The sequence below is a fragment of the Rhinoraja longicauda genome, chromosome 38, assembly GCF_053455715.1.
Source record: "Rhinoraja longicauda isolate Sanriku21f chromosome 38, sRhiLon1.1, whole genome shotgun sequence".
NCBI classification, from domain to species: Eukaryota; Metazoa; Chordata; class Chondrichthyes; order Rajiformes; family Arhynchobatidae; genus Rhinoraja; species Rhinoraja longicauda.
The window spans coordinates 2710440-2723309 of record NC_135990.1 but is presented as its reverse complement, the minus strand read 5'-3'; the positions used below and the strand labels follow the sequence as shown (position 1 = coordinate 2723309).

The following is a 12870-nucleotide window of genomic DNA, read 5'->3' as shown; positions in this document are numbered from 1 at the left end:
TGACCGAACTCACCTCCAAACCAGAACACGCGGTCATTTATAGACGCGTCAACGTTTTCAATATATAAATTACCCGTGACCTCGTGTGTCTCCTGAAACATGCCGAGCAGATTAAGGGATCTAAAAATAACAACCTGGGAATTCAGTAGCAATGCGATGTTGTGAGTCAGCTAATTATCTCATCTTGTATATTTAAGCTTCAATTATTTATAAAAACACTTGTCCCTGGGTGTTTAAACTAAACAAATCCGGGCGGGGAAAAATGACGAATGAAAGATTTTAGATTTAGAGATTCAGCGCGGAAACAGGCCCTTCGGCCCCCCGGGTCCGCGCCGCCCAGCGATCCCCGCACACTAACACTATCCTACACCCACTAGGGACAATTTTCACATCTACCCAGCCAATTAACCTACATACCTGTACGTCTTTGGAGTGCGGGAGGAAACCGAAGATCTCGGAGAAAACCCACGCAGGTCACGGGGAGAACGTACAAACTCCGTACAGACGGCGCCCGTAGTCGGGATCGAACCTGAGTCTCTGGCGCTGCATTCGCTGTAAGGCAGCAACTCTACCGCTGCGCCACCGTGCCGCCTACTTCCCACCAGAAATGCAAAAGAAATCAGCTTCATATTGATTAGGTGCCAGTAAGTATGCATTATTGATCAAACACCATTGTTCCCCTCCACATTGACAAGATTCAAGATTCAAGATAGCTTTATTTGTCATCCAATATTGGACGAAATTCAGTCACCCCACAGTCCAACAATAAAAGCATTAAATAGGCATTAAAATTACACAACCCCAAAAACACACAAAAAAAGAAACATCCATCAAAGAAACATCCATCACAATGAGTCTCCTCCAGTCCTCTCCTCACTGTGATGGAAGGCCACAATATCTTTCCCTTCTCCTGCCGTCCTCTCCCGCAGTCAGGCTGTTGTGGTTGCAGGCCGCGCGCCGGACGGTCCGCAGCGGGCCGGCCCAAGGTGAGTCGCAGCTGCTCCCGCAGCCTCCGAAGACGGCCGGCTCCGCCGATGATAAGTCCGATCCGGGGCGGGGCGAACACGCTGTTGCTGCTGCTGCACGTCGGGGGCGGTCGTGGCTCCCGACATTGAAGCCCCCCGCCCAGCAGAGAAATATCCCGCGGCCTATTTTTAGGCCGCGCCGGACGGTGAAATGTCCGCGACCCAAGCCCCGCGATCCGGGGGCGGGCGAACACGCTGCCGCTGCCGGAGCTCCCGATGTCGGCATCCACGCGGCCCGAGCCTAAGGCGAGTCGCAGCCGCTCCCGCAGCCTCCGAGGACGGCCGGCTCCGCTGATGGTAAGTCCGGTCCGCGGGCTCTGCGAACCAGAGCCCTGGAGGCAGCCAGCTCCAGGAGTTGGGCCGATGGTAGGCCGCAGCAGGAACGGAGACACGGCCCAGAAAACAAAGGTCGGGTCTCCGTTCGGAAGGGACACCTATTTACAATTTTACAGTTCCTCCCCTCCCCCCCCACATACACACATAGTACACAAACACAAAAACGCCACATCACATCGACAATTAAGACAAAAAAAACAACACAAAACACAAAGACAAATGGACTGCAGGTAAGCCGCAGCTGCTATGGCAGCGCCGCCATTTTTGGTTACAAAACTCCAGCTTGTGCAATGGGATAGAGGTGAACGCCACTACTTCCTTTAGAAGGCTTAGGAAGTTTGGCATGTCCCCTACAACTCTCACCAACTTCTACAGATGCACCATGGAAGGCATTATTGTATCGGGACGCATCACAGCTTGGTTTGGGAACAGCTCCATCCAAGACCGCAAGAAATTGCAGCGAATTGTGGATGCAGCCCAGACCATCACACAAACCAACCTCCCTTCCATTGGCTCCATTAGTACCTCACGCTGCCTCGGCAAGGCCAGCAGCATCATCAAGGACCAGAACGCACCCCGGCCACTCCCTCTTCTCGACGTGGAAGGGTGAGGTGTGAAAACGAGACATCAAAGGGGGACGAAGGTCAAGGAAAATGGAGAATAGATCATTGTTAGATCGGGGAAGGTGGCACTCTGTGCCTCCCTCTCCCCTGACTCTCAGCCTGAAGTAGGGTCTTGACCCATTCCTTCTCTCCAGAGATGCTGCCTGTCCCGCTGAGTTACTCCAGCATTTTGTGTCTACCTTCGGTGTAAACCAGCATCTGCAGTTCCTTCCTACAGAAGATTCAAACTCGTGTCTTCAGATCAATGGTCTAGAATTCGGACCGCTGACCTTCTAACTCAATCAGAGTGTTACTCTACGCTCAAATGAACTTTGTCATTCTCTACGGCTCGATGGATAACTGGAGACCATATTAGAACAGTTGGTTGGTGGACTTCAGTGAAGAGAAAAAAACAAAAGTTATCTTAATAATTCTTTGAATCCTTCAATGACTAATTAGAACCTTCTAGAAAGACAATAGACAATAGGTGCAGGAGGAGGCCATTCGGCCCTTCGAGCCAGCACCGCCATTCAATGTGATCATGGCTGATCATTCACAATCAGTACCCCGTTCCTGCCCTCTCCCCATACCATCTGACTCCGTTACAAAGAGTTGTTTATAGAAAGACATGTATTTAACTATGACTTGAGCGTATCTCAAATGATTTTCAAGGAATTAAGTGTTTTTTTCTTGCTGGCATTGTAAGGGGGGAACACTAATTTGGATACCATAATCTGAATAGTGGTTTGCGAATCTGTTTCTGGGATCGTGGTTTAAGATACAGTTGACAATGACGAGTAGAGTTGGTGTCTCACAGCGCCAGAAACCCGGGTTCCATCCTGACTACGGGTGCCGTCTGTACGAAGTTCCTACATTCTCCCCGTGACCTGCGTGGGTTTTCTCCGAGATCTTCGGTTTCCTCCCACACTCCAAAGACGTACAGATTTGAAGATACACTGGAATTTAGAAGGATGAGAGGAGATCTTATCGAAACGTATAAGATTATTAAGGGTTTGGACACGTTAGAGGCAGGAAACATGTTCCCAATGTTGGGGGAGTCCAGAACCAAGGGGCCACAGTTTAAGAATAAGGGGTAGGACATTTAGAACTGAGATGAGGAAGAACTTTTTCAGTCATAGAGTTGTGAATCTGTGGAATTCTCTGCCTCAAAAGGCAGTGGAGGCCAATTCTCTGAATGCATTCAAGAGAGAACTGGATAGAGCTCTTAAGGATAGCGGAGTCAGGGGGTATGGGGAGAAGGCAGGAACGGGGTACTGATTGTGAATGATCAGCCATGATCACATTGAATGGCGGTGCTGGCTCGAAGGGCCGAATGGCCTACTCCTGCACCTATTGTCTATTGTCTATTGTTCACTGGTAAGTTGTAAAATTGTCCCTAGTGTGCAGGAGAGTGCTAGTGTACAGGGTATTTATTTACAAAATGCTGGAGTAACTCAGCAGGTCAGGCAGCATATCAGGAGAGAAGGAATGGGCGACGTTTCGGGTCGAGACCCTTCTTCAGTCTGAAGAAGGGTCTCGACCCAAAACGTCGCCCATTCCTTCTCTCCTGAGATGCTGCCTGACCTGCTGAGTTACTCCAGCATTTTGTGATACCTTCGATTTGTACCAGCATCTGCAGTTATTTTCTTATACTACTTAGTGTACGGGGTGATCGCTGTGCAGAATGGATTCAGTTAGCCAACGGGCCTGTTTCCACGCTGTCTCTCGAAATTCTAAAGTAAAGAAAAGGTAGTTTGCATATTAAAGTGAACACACCTGTTACATCTTTGTTGACAAGTGGAATAAATGTAACCGACTTCAATGGCCCTCGACACCGGTCACAACCAAATTTCAAAAGAAAAATTTGCATAATTAAGAAATAAGTTATTGTAGAAGGCTAAAGGCCTGGATAGAGTAGATGTGGAGATGATGTTTCCACTAGAGGAGGATTTTGTACTGGATTCTCTGGGGGATGGGGAGACAGCGATATGGCATTTTGTCAAGTGTCATATGCAGATCAAATACGTTACATTGAGCCTGCTCAGTACATCCTTGAGAAATTCAAGCAACTTTGTCAAATTCGATTTATTTTCCACTAAAACCGCATGGACTTGATTTGGTTTATATAGTGCTTCCCCAGGTTATACATGACCTGACGTATACTCAAAGACGCTTTACAGAGATTTTGAGAACATAGGGAAATGAATAAATAGATAAATAAGTAAATAAATAAATGAACAGAGAAAGGAGACAGAAGGTGAGGTGACCTTCAGTGGTTGAAGGCAGTACTGAACAGGTGAGACTTCAGTGATGTTTTGAATGTGGTGAGTGTGGAGGAGTCTCTGACGGTTTGGGGTAGTGAGTTCCATAGGGTGGGAGCAGCGATGGAGAAAGCCCTGTCCCCCCAGGATCTGAGTTTGGTCCGGATGTGGGGGGATAGGAGATTGGCAGCGGCAGAGCGGAGGGTGCAGGTGGGAGTGTGCCTGTGGAGGAGGTCGGTCAGGTAGGATGGGGCCAGGTTATGGAGGGCTTTGTAGGTTATGAGGAGGATTTTGTACTGGATTCTCTGGGGGATGGGGAGCCAGTGGAGTTTATAAAGGACGGGGGTGATATGGTCACGGATCGAGGTGTGTGTGAGTAGACGGGCAGCGGAGTTTTGAATGTATTGAAGTTTATTGATGATTTTTGAGGGTGAGCCATAGAGGAGGCTGTTGCAGTAGTCCAGACGGGAGGTGATGAAGGCGTGGATGAGGGTTTCTGCAGCTGTGGAGGAGAGGGATGGACGGAGACGGGCAATGTTTTTGAGGTGGAAGAAGGCTGTCTTTGTGATGTGTTTGATGTGTTTGTCGAAGGAGAGGGTTTGATCAAAGATGATTCCAAGATTCCGGATGTGAGGTGAGGTGGATACTGGGAGACCATCAATGTTGAGGATGAAGTTTTGGGTGTATGGTAATCTGACTTCATGCAAATGCTCCCATATCTTTTTAAACGTAGTTAGTGAGAGATCCCTTGAAGGAAGAGAGTGCAGATACTATTTCTCAAGATAGTAATTATGATAAGAAAAGGTTCTGAGGCATTCATCAATGACCAGAAATCAGGGGGCCACACAGTCTAAGAATAAAGGGGAGGCCATTTAAAACTGAGATGAGAAAAAAACTTTTTCACCCAGAGAGTTGTGAATTTGTGGAATTCTCTGCCACAGAGGGCAGTGGAGGCCAAATCACTGGATGGATTTAAGAGAGAGTTAGATAGAGCTCTGGGGGCCAGTGGAATCAAGGGATATGGGGAGAAGGCAGGCACGGGTTACTGATTGTGAACGATCAGCCATGATCACAATGAATGGCGGTGCTGGCTCGAAGGGCCGAATGGCCTCCTCCTGCACCTATTTTCTATGTTTCTATGACCAGCTAGAGTATACATTCTATCGTTGTTCCTGATCTACCTAATGCCAAAGAATAGCCAAAGGTTCCTTTCTTTTAGGTTAGACAATAGACAATAGACAATAGGTGCAGGAGTAGGCCATTCAGCCCTTCGAGCCAGCACCGCCATTCAATGCGATCATGGCTGATCACTCTCAATCAGTACCCCGTTCCTGCCTTCTCCCCATACCCCCTCACTCCGCTATCCTTAAGAGCTCTATCCAGCTCTCTCTTGAAAGCATCCAATTAACTGGCCTCCACTGCCTTCTGAGGCAGAGAATTCCACACCTTCACCACTCTCTGACTGAAAAAGTTTTTCCTCATCTCCGTTCTAAATGGCCTACCCCTTATTCTTAAACTGTGGCCCCTTGTTCTGGACTCCCCCAACATTGGGAACATGTTTCCTGCCTCTAATGTGTCCAATCCCCTAATTATCTTATATGTTTCAATAAGATCCCTCCTCATCCTTCTAAATTCCAGTGTATACAAGCCTAATTGCTCCAGCCTTTCAACATACGACAGTCCCACCATTCCGGGAATTAACCTAGTGAACCTACGCTGCATGCCCTCCATAGCAAGAATATCCTTCCTCAAATTTGGAGACCAAAACTACACACAGTACTCCAGGTGCGATCTCACCAGGGCCCGGTACAACTGTAGAAGGACCTCTTTGCTCCTATACTCAACTCCTCTTGTTACGTGTAGTGTAGTTTAATTTAGTTTATTGTCTCGTGTACCGAGGTACAGTGAAAAGCTTTAGTTGCGTGCTCACTGGTCTGCTTACAATCGAGTCGTTGGCAGCGTACAGGTACATAAGGAAATAACATTTAGTGCAAGGTAAAGCCAGCAAAGTCCAATCAAGGATAGTCCATCAACAGTTCTAATTCATTAGGTCAAGAGTATCATCAACAGTTCTAATTCATTAGGAACAGGAATTCTTCCCGATCCCTGAGACTCACCACCACACTAGAGACACTCAGCGTACAGTTTGGTTAACCTTGCACAGTAGTTTAAGAACTGTAAGAAAATAACTGCAGATGCTGGTACAAATCGAAGGTATTTATTTCACAAAATGCTGGAGTAACTCAGCGGGTCAGGCAGCATCTTGGGAGAGAAGGAATGGGTGACGTTTCGGGTCGAGACCCTTCTTCAGACTGATGTCAGGGGGCGGGACAAAGGAAGGATATAGGTGGAGACAGGAAGATAGAGGGAGATCTGGGAAGGAGGAGGGGAAGAGAGGGACAGAGGAACTATCTAAAGTTGGAGAAGTCGATGTTCGTACCACCGGGCTGCAAGTTCCCAGGTGAAATATGAGGCGCTGTTCCTCCAATTTCCGGTGGGCCTCACTATGGCACTGGAGGAGGCCCATGACAGAAAGGTCAGACTGGGAATGGGAGTTGAGTGCTCAGCCACCGGGAGATCAGGCAACCGGGAGACCGGGAAACAGGCCCTTCGGCCCACCGAAGCACTTACACTATACTATACGCACTAGGGACAATTTCCAATTATACCAAAGACCTGTATGTCTTTGGAGTGTGGGAGGAAACCGGAGCACCTGGAGAAAACCCACGTGGTCAAGGGGAGAACGTACAAACTCCGTAGAGACAGCAGCCGTAGTCGGGATCGAACCGGGGTCTCCGGCGCTGCAAGGGCTGTAAGGCAGCAACTCTACCGCTGCGCCACCGTGACCGCCTGAAATTAAATGTTCAGGATCAGAGTGAATGGTTTCACTCGGGAATCGTTTGAAGATTTTGAAAATAAACACATGTTGTACAACTTCAGTGTTCAATGAAACACCACCTTTCCTGGATAACTCATTCAAAATTTAAATCTCGCCCTTCAAAGCAGCCTGGCTATACAAATTAAATATTGTACATCAAAGAACCTAATGTATTACAATTGATTTATTTTGTGAAACCTAATGAATATAAGCATCATAATTGAGATAATCTCATCGTCTCACAATCTTGCATTAATGAATTAGCAATTGGTAACAGGTTTATACCTGGTCAGGGACAGATAAATTGTGTAGTTGATGTTTAAAGAACTATCCCCATGCAACAAACTAGATACTTTCAATGAATGCAGCATTGCTAATCTATCGCAAACAATAGAACTACTATTACTATATTTATATTTAGTTTAGTTTAGAGATACAGCACGGAAACAGGCCCTTCGGCCCATCGAGTCCGCGCCGCCCAGCGATCCCCGCACACTAACACTATCCTACACCCACTAGGGACAATTTACAATTATACCAAAGCCAATTCATCCACAAACCTGCATGTCGTTGGAGTGTGGGAGGAAACCGGAGCACCCGGACAAAACCCACGGGGGGAACGTACAAACTCCGTACAGACAGCTCTCGTAGTCAGGACTGAACCTGGGTCTCCGGCGTTGTGAGGCAGCAATTCTACCGTTGCGCCATGTTCTTTGTGACATTTATTCACAAAATGCTGGAGTAACTCAGCAGGTCAGGCAGCATCTCAGGAGAGAAGGAATGGGTGACGTTTCTTCTTCAGACTGAAGAAGGGTCTCGACCCGAAACGTCACCCATTCCTTCTCTCCCGAGATGCTGCCTGACCCGCTTGAGTTACTCCAGCATTTTGTGAATAAATACCTTCGATTTGTACCAGCATCTGCAGTTATTTCCTTATACTATATGTTCTTTGTGACAATATCGTGGCTGTTTACAGACATCTGAAACAGTTCACTATGACAAGTGGGGGGTGAGCTAAAATATGTAAAAACTTGTGACAAACAGGTAGAAACATGAGGCTGAGGAAGGGTCTCGAGCTGAAACGTCACCTGTCCATGTTCTCCAGAGATGCTGTCCGACTCGCCGAGTTACTCCAGCTTTTTGTGTCTACCTTTGGCTTATCTGCAGTTCATTCCTACACAGACTGAACTACATGCTGGAACAGATTTTCCATTGTGCAGAACTCGCTGGTCACGTTGCCCCAGAGTCATGCTGTGTGTCCTGATGTGACTCTGTGCAATCTCCTGCAGTGATCAGATCCGTTCAAGCATCTCTCTAAACCTCCCTAATGCAAAGTGACTGTTTCCAATTCCACCACAGTAGAGTGGCGCAGCGGTAGAGTTGCTGCCTTAATCACAGAGTCTGAAGAAGGGTCTAGATCCGAAACGTCACCCATTCCTTCTCTCCAGAGATACTGCCTGTCCCGCTGAGTTAATAGACAATAGACATTAGGTGCAGGAGGAGGCCATTCGAGCCAGCACCGCCATTCGATGTGATCATGGCTGATCATTCTCAATCAGTACCCCGTTCCTGCCTTCTCCCCATACCCCCTGACTCCGCTATGCTTAAGAGCTCTATCTAGCTCTCTCTTGAATGCATTCAGAGAATTGGCCTCCACTGCCTTCTGAGGCAGAGAATTCCACAGATTCACAACTCTCTGACTGAAAAAGTTTTTCCTCATCTCCGTTCTAAATGGCCTACCCCTTATTCTTAAACTGTGGCCCCTGGTTCTGGACTCCCCCAACATTGGGAACATGTTTCCTGCCTCTAACGTGTCCAACCCCTTAATAATCTTATACGTTTCGATCAGACCGCGTTTTGTGTCTCTGGCTGATCTACTGAACTATCTCTCTCAGCCCCATTCTCCTGCCTTCTTCCCATAACCCCTGATGCCCCTACTAATCAAGAATCTATCAATCTCTGCCTATAAATATCCATTGACTTGGCCTCCACAACGTTCTGTTGCAATGAATTCCACAGATCCTCTGATTAAAGAAATTCCTCCCCATCTCCTTTCTAAAGGTACGTCCTCTTATTCTGAGGCTGTGCCCTCTGGTCCTAGACTCTCCCATCTCAATCCTTAAATCCACCTGACATAAAACATAGAAAATCACAGGATACTCAGCGGTAGAGTTGCTGCCTTACAGCGCAAGAGCCCCGGGTTCAATCCAGACTAAGGGTGCTGTCTGTACAGAGTTTGTACGTTCTCCCCGTGAAAAACACAAACCTTTTTTCCATTGAGTTATGGGTAGCTTCTGGTCATGAAGTCACTGATCAGATTATTAGGCCAATTGGTCGTCAGGAACCTAATAACATAAAATGTAGTGGCTGGTAATGGCAGGCAGTTATCTTGGCAGTTATGTGAACTGCTCTGAATAAGGTACAATCAATGTAAGATGTGTTTTATTGACTGCTTTGCGTTCAGTTCTAAACACTTTGCCTGGGGGCTTGGGTGAGCTGGGATATTCAGTTTGTTGTGTAATCTTGGTCACATGGGAGGAACAAGGACAGAATAGCTGGAGAGAGGAAGCTACTGATGTACAAGATGTGGCTAAAGGGATCAGGGGGTATGGAGAGAAGGCAGGTACAGGTTACTGAGCTGGATGATCAGCCATGATCATATTGAATGGCGGTGCAGGCTCGAAGGGCCGAATGGCCTACTCCTGCACCTATTTTCTATGTTTCTATGAATCCTCTGACAGATGACAGGTGGTGCAGCGGTAGAGTTGCTGCCTCTCAGCGCCAGAGACCCAGGTTCGATCCCGACCACGGGCGCTGTCTGTACACAGTTTGTACGTTCTCCCCCGTGACCTGCGTGGGCTTTCTCCGGGTGCTCGGGTGGAGGCCAACTTACAGAGGGCCAGCTAACCTACAAACCCGCACGATGCGGGAAGAAACCGGAGCACCCGGAGGAAACCCACGCGGTCACAGGGATAACGTGCAAACTCCACACAGACTGCGCCCGGGGTCCGGATCGAAATTATACTTCAACGATGCTATGTCAATGCAGCAGTGCATTGGAACAGTGGGCAGCACAGTGCCTCAGCAGGTAGAGACGCTGCCTCACAGCGCCAGAGACCCAGGTTCGATCCTGCTGACTGCGTGGAGTTTGCACGCTCTCACTGTGACCCCGACCAGAAACGTTGCCTCTTCGTGTTATCGAGAGATGTTGCCTGAGCCGCTGAGTTACTCCAGCATCTTGTGTCTATCTTTGTGGTGAAGTTCTTCCATTTTCTGCTGACTTTGTGAGCAGTGTGCTCCTCCAAAGTGCGTGGATTGTCAGAGGAGACTTCCTTGAATTGAATCCATTGTTTATGAGTTCCCTCTGGATGTCATTCTCATTTGAGTGGCATTCAGTCACGTCAGAATCCACTGCTGCACTTCACTGATGATAGATGATTTCAAGATGATAGATGATTTCGTGTCAAGGTGATTTTCACTTACTCTCAGTACCGTAAAGATAGATTTACTGTCTTGGATGGACACAAAATGCCTGAGTAACTCAGCGGGACAGGCAGCATCTCTGGAGAGAAGGAATGGGTGACGTTTTGGGTCGAGACCCTTCAGGCTGGCCAAACATGATGCCAAGATACATTAATCTCCTCTGGTGCATGTGATCCATATCCCTCCATTCCATGTATATCCACGTCATAAGAGGTAGAAGTAGAATTAGGCCATTCGGCCCATCGAGTCTACCCCCTCCATTCAATCATGGCTGATCTATCTCTCCCTCCTAACCCCATTCTCCTGCCTTCTCCCCATAACCCCTGACACCCGCACTAATCAAGAATCTATCTCTGCCTTAAAAATATCCACTGACTTGGGCTCCACAGCCGTCTGTGGCAAAGAATCCCACAGATTCACCACCCTCTGACTGAAGAAATGTCTCCACAGCTCCTTCCTAAAAGAACGTCCTTTAATTCTGAGGTTGTGACTTAAATATGTGCCTATCTAAAAGCCTCTTAAACGCCACGATCGTATCTGCCACCACCACCCCTGGCAGCACGTTCCAGGCCCCCACCACTCTACGCATGCAACCACATATCTCATGCAAACCTTCCCCCTCTGACCTTTAAGCTATGCCCTCTAATCTTTGATAATTCCACCCTGGGAAAAAGGTTCTGACTATCTACCTTATCGATGCCTCTCATAATTTTCTATACTGCTCTCTGGTTTAGTTTAGTTTATAGTCACGTGTACCGAGGTACAGTGAAAAGCTTTTGGTGCGTGCTATTCCAGTCAGCAGAAAGACAACACACGATTACAATCGAGCCGTTCACAGCATACAGGTACATGATAAAGGGAATAACGTGAATAACATTTAGTGCAAGGTGAAGTCTAGTAAAGTCCAATCAAAGATAGTACGAAGATCTCCAATGAGGTAGATGTTAGCTCAGGACAGCTCTCTGGTTGTGGTGGGTTGGTATGAGGGTCTTTCCTCAGCCTCTGAAGCTCCAGAGAAACAATCATTGTGTGTCCAATATCCCCTTCAAGCTAATACCCCTTTATTAGACAACATTCTGATCAGTCTGAAGAAGGGTCTCGACCCGAAACGTCACCCATTCCTTTAGTTTAGTTAAGAGATACAGTACGGAAACAGGCCCTTCGGCCCACCGAGTCCGCGCCGACCAGCGATCCCCGCACATTAACACTATCCTACAAACACTATGGACAATTTACACATACACCAAGACAATTAGTCTACATACCTGTACGTCTTTGGAGTGTGGGAGGGAGCCGAAGATCTCGGAGAAAACCCACGCGGTCACGGGGAGAACGTACAAACACGTACAGTCGGGATGGAATCCGGCTCTCCGACGCTGCAAGCGCTGTAAGGCAGCAACTCTACCGCTGCGCCACGTGCCGCCCTTCTCCCCAGAGATGCTGCCTGTCCCGCTGAGTTACCTGAGCATTTTGTGCCTATCTTCGGTATAAACCAGCATCTGCAGTTCCTTCCCACACATTCTGATAAGCTTCCACTGCATCCTCTTCAAAGTTAGTGATGTGCTGCCATGGAGCCAGTCATTAAACTGTTTATCCACACATTATTTACGGGGATGGGTTGGGTTTAATTTCTGGCCAACGTGATATCGGGTGCTATCAAGATGCTTGCTGATGTATGAGAAAAACGCACATGAGAAGGTTATATTGGATTAGAAAAATCAATATCATGAAAGCAGTGCCACTTGTCTGCATACTGAATAGTTTGACTGGATCACAAAGACTATTCAACTGTCCTTGAGTTTACTTTAGAGACACAGGCCGTTCGGCCCACCGAGTCCGTGCTGACCAGCGATCACCCCGTACACTAACTCTATCCTAGGGACAATTTACAGTTTTACCAAAGCCAATTAACCTACAAACCTGTAAGAAAATAACTGCAGATGCTGGTACAAATCGAAGGTATTTATTTCACAAAATGCTGGAGTAACTCAGCAGGTCAGGCAGCATCTCTGGAGAGAAGGAATGGGTGACGTTTCGGGTCGAGACCCTTCTTCAGACTGAAGAACCTACAAACCTGGATGTCTTTGGAGTGGGGGAGGGAACTGGGACACCCGGAGAAAACCCGCAGGGTCACTGGGAGAACGTACAAAGCTTTTTGTTGCGTGCTAACCAGTCAGTGGAAAGACAATACCTGATTACAATCGAGCCATTGACAGTGTATAGAAACATGATAAGGGAATAACGTTTAGTGCAAGATAAAGCCAGCAAAGTTCAAACAAGGTTAG

At 47.6% G+C, this 12870-nt stretch overlaps 1 pseudogene; it reads right to left on the bottom strand.

The window, feature by feature from the left end:
* LOC144610857 (uncharacterized) overlaps positions 1-37 on the bottom strand; it is a 5364-nt pseudogene extending 5327 nt beyond the window's left edge.
* Positions 38-12870: the final 12833 nt, after the last annotated feature.